This window comes from Falco punctatus (assembly GCF_963210335.1).
Source record: "Falco punctatus genome assembly, chromosome: Z".
NCBI classification, from domain to species: domain Eukaryota; kingdom Metazoa; phylum Chordata; class Aves; order Falconiformes; family Falconidae; genus Falco; species Falco punctatus.
The window spans coordinates 73730104-73740556 of NC_137586.1; positions in this window are offsets into that span (position 1 = coordinate 73730104).

Here is a 10453-nt window from a genome sequence, read left to right on the forward strand (position 1 = left end):
TCTCCCCGTGTTGGAATTGCCTTTCCCCTAGCTATGCTTCTTTTGGTAAACTTCCAGTCAGCTCATTCATCCTGTGGTGCTACTTTCCTCCTTTAAACAAAGAACTTGCTGGTGCTTAATGAAGCGGTTAGCAGGACATACAAAAATGCTTGTATTTTGAATTTACCATTAACTCATTTGTTCTAATTGCCTTAAAGTCAAACTACTAACAATACATTCAATTTTATTAATCACGTGATATCAGTATTAAGCTCACTGTCAAAGCATCCCCCATTTGTCAAGCGAGCAGCCAAAAGCAGCATTCCTCACATCCCACATACAATCACAAGAAGGAAGGTCACAGAAAACTTACCTGCAGCAATCGCCATCTGACCTGCAACTGTTTTTTCTTGAAAAACAAAACAAAGCCAAAGGCAGGTGGCACTCCCCTGACATTTTCATCTGCTCCTGCTTTTGCTTTGTTATCAAAGGTGCTTACCTGTTCTTTTCAGTAGCAAATGACATTGCAACACTGTAGCAAAGTAGATGCAGCAAAGGGGCTTACAGGAGCAAAAGGTGTTACACAAACCGATCCCACTCATGCCCTTACACCCACAAGCACTAACAGGGGTTTGTCCCAGCAGCGTGTCCTGCGTTCAGACACAGGTACCTAAGTGCTCCAGCCAGGAATGACCAGGCACAAGTGCTGGCTAGGCTGGCAGCCATGCGCTGATGTGCCATTTGTCTCCCTGCAGAGCCACAAGTGATTCAGAAATCCTTTGTTTCCCATCCTGTCCCACCTCTGTGAGTCACCACTACTGACTCCCAGCTTTTTGTCTCTTTCCTCTGGGTGCCTCAAGGCTCCAGCCCTGTTCTTTACGATTGAGGAATTTCTTTTCGGGAGTTTATATCACATAATCAAAGGAAAATTGCCTCCTGTCTAATATAATGTCCCCAAGAGTACATGTACCTGGACCAAACAGCAGCCTCTTCCTGGCCAGAAAGACTGGGAGAGGCAGCTGGGTGGGGAAGAGGGTTAATGACCTGGAGGAAGTGGGAGCAGGGATTAGCAGCAGCAGTGAAGTGGAGAGAGGAGCTGCTCTGCAGCCTCAAGGGCAGCTTGGAGCCTCGCTGACGAGATTGCAGCTTGGGAGAGGGTGCTCCTTTTCACTGAGCTGCTGTATTACATTCCCACCTTCATCTCTTAATAGCTTGATTCTTCACTGTAGCTTGAGTGCAGGAGGGGTGGCATGCCTTGTTTTAGGCAGTCCTCTGTGCTCCCCATCTGGCCCTCTAAGAAGCTGCACAAAGGAGCTGTAATCCTGATGATCTGCAAATCTAGGTGCCATCTCTCTTCTACTGTTTCTTCTGGTGCTTCCACACTCAGACCTTCCATCCACACCAATTATCACATTCCTATCAAAAATGTCAACACAGATTTTTCAGCGCAGCAATGATCCCTCCTACAAACAATACTGAAAGATTGATTTCACTGAACCATTTTTATTAAATTTAGGCCTGCTTTTGAGGACACGACAAATTTTCTGCTGACCATTTCTCACTTTCTACTGAAACAGCACTATTAGAGCTACTTCAAGGCTAGGCATGTTTTCTGTAGGCTGTAAAACAAAAAGCCCCAAACTAAACAAACAGAAAACAGAACACAGACACATGCGTGATGAATGGATTCACAAACCAATTTCCAAGTTAACAAACCAAGATTATTTTGAACGTTTAGACATAAAACCGTAAGAACTGGTAAGGACTATGTTGCTTAAGCATATTAAAGAACTCTGAAGCATAAACAGCAGTGATGCAACACTTGCAGGGTCCACTGAAAGCATTGCTGGACTAAGCATGTGGCAGACACCATCTCAGATCCAAGAGCAGTAACCTTTGCACTGTAAAACTAATTCATTGTCTGTGTCAGTGGGTTTGAATAATACGTTTCTTTTGTGTGCTTTCCGTAAAGTGCTTCATAGACCATGTTAATCCTTACCGCAAAGAGGAAGCTATGATAAAAACTTGAGAAAGGACAGTCCATTAAAGTGATAAAGAGTCTTAAAAATAATTCATTTCTAGCAAGTTCCAGGAAAAAAGTAAGGTGATGCTTTTCTGCTTGATATTCTTATGAAAGAACCATTAAGCTTCTACTGAAATTGAAGTCCATTACAGCATTTATTCTGATAACCTTCAAACCCTCCTTGTCCTCTTGTTATATCCCAAATCCGGGCTCTTCACCACACAGTAAGTCAAGATAGTTGTTTATTGCATGTCTGCACAGAGATGGGTGCTGGGTGGTAAATCCACAAAGCTAGCACACCTCTTAACATATAGCAAAACATTTAATGTGCTTTGAACAATTGTTTACAATTCTTTTTAGTCAAACTTCATTTCCATTGGTTCTTGCACGTCTCACCTCCATTTAAAGGTACAGTGCTGGGTTTTCTTGTACTGTGCATGTTCTGTGAGGAGGGGGGCTTTCTTTGCTAGAGGGGGGGATCTTTTAGGATGCTAATTAGGATAGTTCACACATAGTCCCAGTAACTTTCTGTTCAGTCTTATTAACCATTTGGTTCTCCTTGAGCTTGTATCCCAGCTTGACATATTTATGGAATCTGTTCCTACTCCCACTGCCATGTGTGAACTATTTCTAAGGATTTAACTGACATCCTCTGTTTTCCAAGTTGTTTCTTGTTTTTCACTACAGATACTTACTTTTTTTCGGGTTTCCCCTCTTTCTTTTTTCAAGTAAATAATCCTTACATCACTCTGGTCCAGCCCCTCAAGTTATCAAAGAATAAAGTTTTACATTAATCTGTCAACTTTTCCCATAAAATCAGACACCTAGGAAAGAAGTAATGGATCGGGGAATCCCAGGTTTATGCAGTAACAATATCATAAAAAAGCAAAGATCTAGTCTGTGTTCACATATTGCAGTTTGTGCAGACTGTAGCAGAGCTGCAAGCACAGCACCTTCGCACAGGTTATTGCTGTTCAATCCCCAAAATCAGGACAGGGAAGGAGATGCATAATTCATAGGAAAATGGGAGACAAGAAGGAAGAGGTGAAAACTGGGATCCCCCAGCAGATACTAGCAACTGGAAAAAAAGGTCTGGAATAAAAGAGAGTACAGAGAAGTCCAAGAAAATTGAAAGAGAATGACTGGAGGCTGAGGAGCTGGTGGTGATATCTGAAATCTGGGAATCTTCACATTTAAAGTAGAAGAGTAGTAAAGCCCTCAAGGGAGAATCAGTCAAATCACTACAGTTTACATTCCTTAAGTAACCCCAGCTAACATTCGCACCTTGCATAGTACAGTTTCCCAGCCTGGACACATCCAAATCTAACCTTGAGGACAAAACCATCTTAAAAGCCTGTCAGTTACAAATAAATTTAATTCAGCTTTGGGTTTAGCTTAACAGTTCACCTTGGTGCCAGTCAAAATTAATTGGCAGGTATGGCTGCAGTACTTGTTTCCTTTTACCTCCACCGTGAAGCATGAACAGCTATGCTCACAGCTACAATGGAAGAAAAGGGCATGATTAAAAGCTGAGCAAAATACATGTCAGACATAACTCATTTGTAGATCAGTGCTGAGGAAAAAAACACGCATTACCACAACAGCAAATCTGTTCACGAAATCATCATCACACGATGATCTAGTCCCTTCCTCCAGATCCAACTTACACAGTCTCCTGCAGCATTTCAAAGCAATATCCCAGGCTTCAGCATAAAGGACTTTCTAAATACTTTAAAAAACAACCAAACAAAAAAACTTCAAAGGGCTTCTTGGCAGTAGAGACCACCTCAGAACTCCCCATACATCACAGTTACCTATTACCTGGCAGTGAATACAGCCTCAAAACACAAGTGCCTCTAAGTCTTAGCAAAAATTACCTGTTCCTTCCCCTCCGGCTTAGTACAATGGTTTCTCAGATATTTTTTTCCTGTGGTGAAAAACAAGGTAAAGGCATATCACTCTCATGTTACTTTGGGCAGACATGACACTGCAAATACCTGAGCAAGCATGATGCTGCATTATGAAACAATAAAGCTGCAACTTCACTTGTTTATGCAGTGCTACCACACCCTGGAAGGAGGTCAAAGATTGGAGGTGAGTAGTCACCACTCGGTAAAGAGTGCCACCCCACACTTTGTTACAAGGCTGTAATTCCAACAGAGGTTCAATAGTCCTGCAGAGCAAGCTCACACAGGGAGGGGAAAAGGGAAGCCAAGACCTGCGCTGAAACAGGTCATCTGCCCTTCAGCTCTCAGAAATTGCACATCAAATGAGGATCTTAAGAATCACATCTGGTAAGAAAGAAGAAGCAACAAGCCCACAGATAGGAAGGAAGGCAGGACACTGCAGGTGACTGGGGCTGATAAACCAAGCCAAAGCTTCTTAAAGGGCCAGCTGTGTTTCCCTGGTCACTGTGGGGCACCTTCAAGCACTTTTTCTCCTTTCCCCTCGCTTAAATGTTGATACAATCCAAGCACATGCTGCAACATCAGCGAATGCAAAATTTCATCAAAGCCATTTGAGACATACTGCAGCACAGTTCCACTTCTTATATATGCAGGGACATGCCTGCTATGGCACCACAGAGAAAAATGTTTCATTTGCTTGCTTTTACAGCTGCCAAAGAAAACTCAGTGTTTTCTTTAAAAGCTCCATTAAATTTAAATTTCTAGAAAACTTCATTTAAATTAAACCCTAAATTTTTGACTACACCAAGCAAGCAATCTTGTTTTAGTGGGAAAAGACAAGAAATCGCAGTCTGATACCTGACGTTGTAAAGTTACTGCAAGAGCTTCAGCATTTATTAAGCCTGTCTGCTGACTACTCCTTCCCTCATTTCTCAGTACGTACTTCCTTACTTCTGCAAAGGTTAAGCACCCCTGTCTCTTACAGCATAGTGTAGTAAGACAGCCCTGTGTGGTCAGGAGGGAAGTTACAAACATACACTTCCAAGCACCAGCAGTCCCTCTGAGGGCCCCTCCTGAATTTCTGTAATATTACAAGGGCAGATTCATCCCGGAGTGAATTCCTGCTCATAACACACGCAACCACCTTCTCCCTCAAGAGGGCAACTCGCTGCCCCAGCCCACCTAGCATATCTAACACATACCTGTTTTATCTGTTACCACTCTAATACATCTGTGGTATTAACAAGACTGAGACCAATAAATGAAAAGACAAAGGAACAAGGGAGAAAAAGAAAAAAAAAAAAAAAAAAAAAAGGAAGTCAATGAGAGTCTAAGAAACTGCTTTTGGAAAGGTGGAAGTGTAGAGCACTGATCAGCACCTGTTGTATCACTGCTTTAGACAGCAGGCAGCATTTGGCAAAAGGGGCCTGGGGACCTCCCCACACCCACAGCACACACCAGCTCAGCATAGAACTTTACTGTTATATTCCACAGCGAGTAAAAATGGGTGCATCCATGCAAAATGCCATCCTAGTGCTCCCAGTGCCACAACAGAGAAGCCATCCTGCAGTGATGTACAGCCTCTCACAACTGATAAACACTGGTCACCTGTGTCAGCTCCGACTGAGACATTGCCTGTGGTCTGTAAATGGCAGTGTCCACCTAGTCCTGCCAGAGGGGATGTGATACTGGATCTGTTGGTCACCAACGCAAGTGAGCTAATCAGTGACATCAAGACTGGAGGCAGCCTGGGCTGCAGTGATCATGCACTGGTGGAGTTTTGCAATCCTGATAGGTCAGATGAAGACTAAATTCAGGATCCTGAATTTCAGGGAAGCAAAACTCCAGATGTTCAAGGAGTTAGTCAAGAGGACCCTCTGGGAAACTGCCCTCAGGGACAAGGCAAGCAGAAGAGAGCTGGCAATTCTTTAAGGATGTTTTCCACAGAGTGCAAGAGCTCTCAGTCTCCAGGTGTAAGAAATCAGGGAAGGATGGCAAGAGACTAGCAGGGCTGAGTCAACACCTACCGGTCAAACTAAAGGGCAAGAAGGAAATGCACAGGCAGTGGAAGCAGGGATAGGTATCCTGTGAAGAGTGTAGGGATGTTGCCCAGTTGTGTAGGGATGGGGGGAGGAAGGCCAAAGTGCAGCTGAAGCTGAACTTGTTAAGGGATGCAAGGGATAACAAGGAGGGCTTCTATCGGTATGTCAGCCAGAAAAGGAAGGTCACAGAAAGCGTACCCCCTTTGACGAATGTGACTGGCAAGCTGGTAGAACAGATGAGGATAAGGCTGAGATGCTGAACGACTCTTCCGCCTCAGTCTTCGCTGGCAATCTCCCCCAAGGCAGGGACTGGGGGGAGCAAAGCCCCTCCCGCTGTAAGAGAAGATCAGGTTCGTGAGCACCCAAGGAACCTGAACATACATAAGTCTATGGGATCTGATGAGATACATCCCAGAGTCCTGAGGGAAGTGGCCGATGTAGCTGCCAAGCCACTCTCTATCATATTTGAAAAGTCATGGCAGTCAGGTAAGTCCCTGGTGACTGGAAAAAGGGAAACACTGCACCCATTGTTAAAAAGGGTAGAAAGGGTGACCCTGGGAACTACTGACCTCACCTCTGTGCCTGGGAAAATCGTGGAACAGACTTCCCCAGAAATCTGTGGTACGGCACGTGGAGGACAGGAAGGTGATGTGAGACAGCCAGCATGGCTTCACCAAGGGCAAGTCCAGCCTGATCAATCCAGCGGCCTTCTACGGTGGAGTGACTACAACAGTGGACAAGGGAAGAGCTGCAGATGTCACCTATCTGGACTCCTCTAAGGCCTTTGACATGGTCTCCCGCAACACCCTTCTCTCTAAATTGGCGAGAGATGGATTTGTTTGGTGGACTGTTCGGTGGATGGCCACATCCAGAGGGTAGACAGCTTAATGTCTAGGTGGAGACTGGTGACAAGTGGTGTCCCTCAGGGTTCTGTACTGGGACTACTACTGTTTAATTTCTTCAACAATGACAGACAGTGGGATCAAGTGCATGCTCAGCCAGTCTGCAAATGACACCAAGTTGAGTGGTGCGGCTGATGCCCCTGGGACAGGATGCTGTCCAGAGGCACCTGGAAAAGCTGGAGAAGTGGCCCCATGAGAAAGTCATCAGGTTCAACAAGACCAAGTGCAACAAGGTCCTGCATCTGGGTCAGGGCAACCCCTAGTATCAGCACAGGCTGGGGATGCAGGGACTGAGAGCAGGCCTGCAGAGAAGGGCTTGGGGGTACTGGTGGATGAAAAGCTGGGCATGAGCTGGCAATGTGCGTTTGCAGCCCAGAAAGCCAACTGTATCTTGGGCTGCATCACAAGCAACATGCCCAGCAGGTCGAGAGAGGAGATTCTGTCCCTCTACTCCACTCTGCTGAGATCGCACCTTGAGCACTTCCAGCTCAGGAGTCTTCAGCACAGGAAAGACATGGACCAGTTGGAGCAGGTCCAGAGGAGGGCCACAAAAGTGATCAGAGCGCTGCAGCACCCCTCCTATGAGGAAAGGCTGGGAGACTTGGGGTGGTTCAGCCTGGAGAAGAGAAGACTCTGGGGAGACCTTATTGTGGCCTTTCAGTACTTACAGGGGGCTTATCAGAAAGATGAGGACAGGTGTTTCACTGATAGGACAAGGGGTAATGGTTTAAAAATAGAAGAGAGTAGATTCAGACCAGATATAAGGAAGAAAATTTTTACAATGAAAGTGGTGAAACACATTGCCCATAGAGGTGGCAGATGCCCCATCCCTGCAAGCATTCAGGGTCAGGTTGGAAGGGGCTCTGAGCAACCTGACCTAGCTGAAGATGTCCCAGCTAATTGCAGAGGGGGTTGGGCTACGTGACCTTTAAAGGTCCTTTTCAACGCGAACTATTCTATGATCTTTCCCTCCTGCTTTCTTCCTTCCCTCCATCTATATGCTTGCTTGCTTGCTTGCTCCCTGGGAAAACGTTCTCCTGTGTCTCATATAGCCCATATCATCTACCATCAAGGCACCTGCAGGGCTTCTCTTTCAACCCTTTTCCTGTATGCCAAACGTGGTTTGAGAATTGCACCCTTGCAGACAACATTCACTTCAAATGAAACGCATACACATATAGCTTGCACAGCATGGACCTTCCTCCCCTATAAAAGCAGAAACACGGTCCCTCGCTCAAATTCATATCCAGCACAGCACAAGAAAACTTGGGAGAATTAAAGCAAAGATTACATCCATCACAGCAGTTTAAAACACTATCTGCGGGATTGAAAAAAAAATATCCTCGAGCTCCCCACCACATCACCTGTTCTTAGCCTGCCTGCCTTTCCTCCGGTGCTTTGTGAAGATCAGCACCTCTCCATGTGTGCAAGATGGAGAGCTGTCACAGTGAATCTCAGAGGGAAGCTTCACGGAAGCTTTGCGCGTTTTTTACAGAGACAGCTCTTCTCCAGTGTTCCGGTTTCTCTGACTAAAGCTTTTCCCATGTGAGAACCCCAAGCACACACCAACCTGCCGCCCTTGTGTACTGAGGAGCATTGCCAGACTTTTAGGGTCCCACCTGTCCTCCAGAACCCTTCTTTCAAGGGTTGTAAACCCTAATGGGAATATCAGCTCAAGAGGGACAGACACCAGCAGATACAAACCTTCAACGCAACAAGGAGAATGAAGTATCACCTCACAAGGAGACTGCAGTATCACCACAAAAGAAATGACATCCAGTGAGTATTCAGCTTGTCTAGATTAGAAATTTATTTTAGCCTCAGTTACCTGACAGAAGGAAGGTGTGAATTTCTAAACTGCCTGCTTAATATTTTGTCTGGTATTTAACCTTTGTTCTTGGTGCCATTCTCAAACTGCAAGATTACTGAATTTCAATATGCTAATCAAGCTTTCAATAACCTACTGGATTTGCCAGTTCACCTGTGGTCCCAAATTTCCCAGGAAACTGAGTCATAACCTGCATTAGTTGATCTCGGATGCTACTGATTGGTGCAAAGAAAGTTGTACCTGCTTTAGGCTGAGACAGGCATGGTTTTTCATGGGAAGAACATTTAAGCAAATAAAGCTACACAGACACAGCAAAGAATCAAATAGGAACAGGTCACTGACACAATTTCTCGTAGTATCCTCACAGCCAAACTGGTGAGATAAATTGGTGCATAAGTAGGTTTGAAGGTACAGGATTGCAGGATTGTACTCAGTGGGACAAAGCCCAGTTGGCAGCCCATTACTAGTAACCTCCCTCAGCGGTCATGTTGGGCGCCATAATGTTTGATGCCCTTACAAAAGACCTGGACACTCATGACCTGGGAGGACAGAGACTTTTCCACCACCCTGAACTCAGACCCAGCTGCATCCAGAGCACCGTGCTGAGTTCTCAGCTCCCCAGTACGTGAAAGTCACTGACATACTTGAGTAAGCCCAGTCACCAAGATGATGAAGGGACTGGAAAATGTTACAGATCTGGAAAAACCTGAGAGAAATGGCTTTGTTTAGCCTCCAGAAACAAATGCTATGGGAAGACTGCAGCTGCTTAGTAAGACAGTATAAAGAAAATGGAAACCAGCTCATCTGAGGGGGGTGTGCAGCGACAGGGTAAGAGATGATGAATGTAGTTTGGAAGACAGTCTTTTCCAATGATAATGGAAAGTTGTGGGATTCCCCGACCCACCCAAACCATGGCAGGTTCACATATTGGAACAGGTTGCCTGAAGAGATTATGGAATCTCCATTTTTCAAAATGTATACAACTTCACATGCCTGTGAGCAATCTGACCTATCTGGTCTGGCTTTGGTCACATGTACAGACTACATGACTTCCCCAAATCCCTACCAACCTGAATTAATCTGTGACTATATAATGGCAACCAGCACTCTGAATTCATAATTAGCTCTTGGTACAACAGGTGCTTATTTCATAGGAAAAGCTGTGGGCATGAACTCCTTAAGAATGAAATCAGTGTTAGGAACAAGTTACAATTTCATATTTATCATTATTTGTTTTACTTATTCTTTAATGCAGGTTTCTAGAAGATACTCTTCAAAATACCTACAGAAGCAGAAAACACTCATGGGAGACTTATTCAGGACATACATGCCCTAACTTCTTTCACCAGAACTGAGTTCCGAGAAGAAAAAAAGAACAGTTACCTCCCCTGAACCAAGAACCAACAGCACTATAGCATGATATAGCAAAAAACCCCACCAACATCAAAAAAACAACCCTTACAATACTTGTCTACCCAAAAGGCTTAGTGTTAAATCCCATAAAAGAAAAAGAATCAGGCATCGCTTTACCAAAATAGAACACCATCTTTCATGTATCTGCTGTGACTATGCTTTCAGTCTTTGGAGATCCTAGTGAACACTGGTGAGTTCCAAATATGCCACCTCTTTCTGAACTGACTACATCATTAATTTTGCGCTTTACTAAAACAAAAAATTACTAAAATTTTCCAAATTCCTAAAATATTCCTTTCACAAACCAGTGAAGCTATACTATATATTTACCTTTGCAGAATGTGTACTTGCGGCTTCAG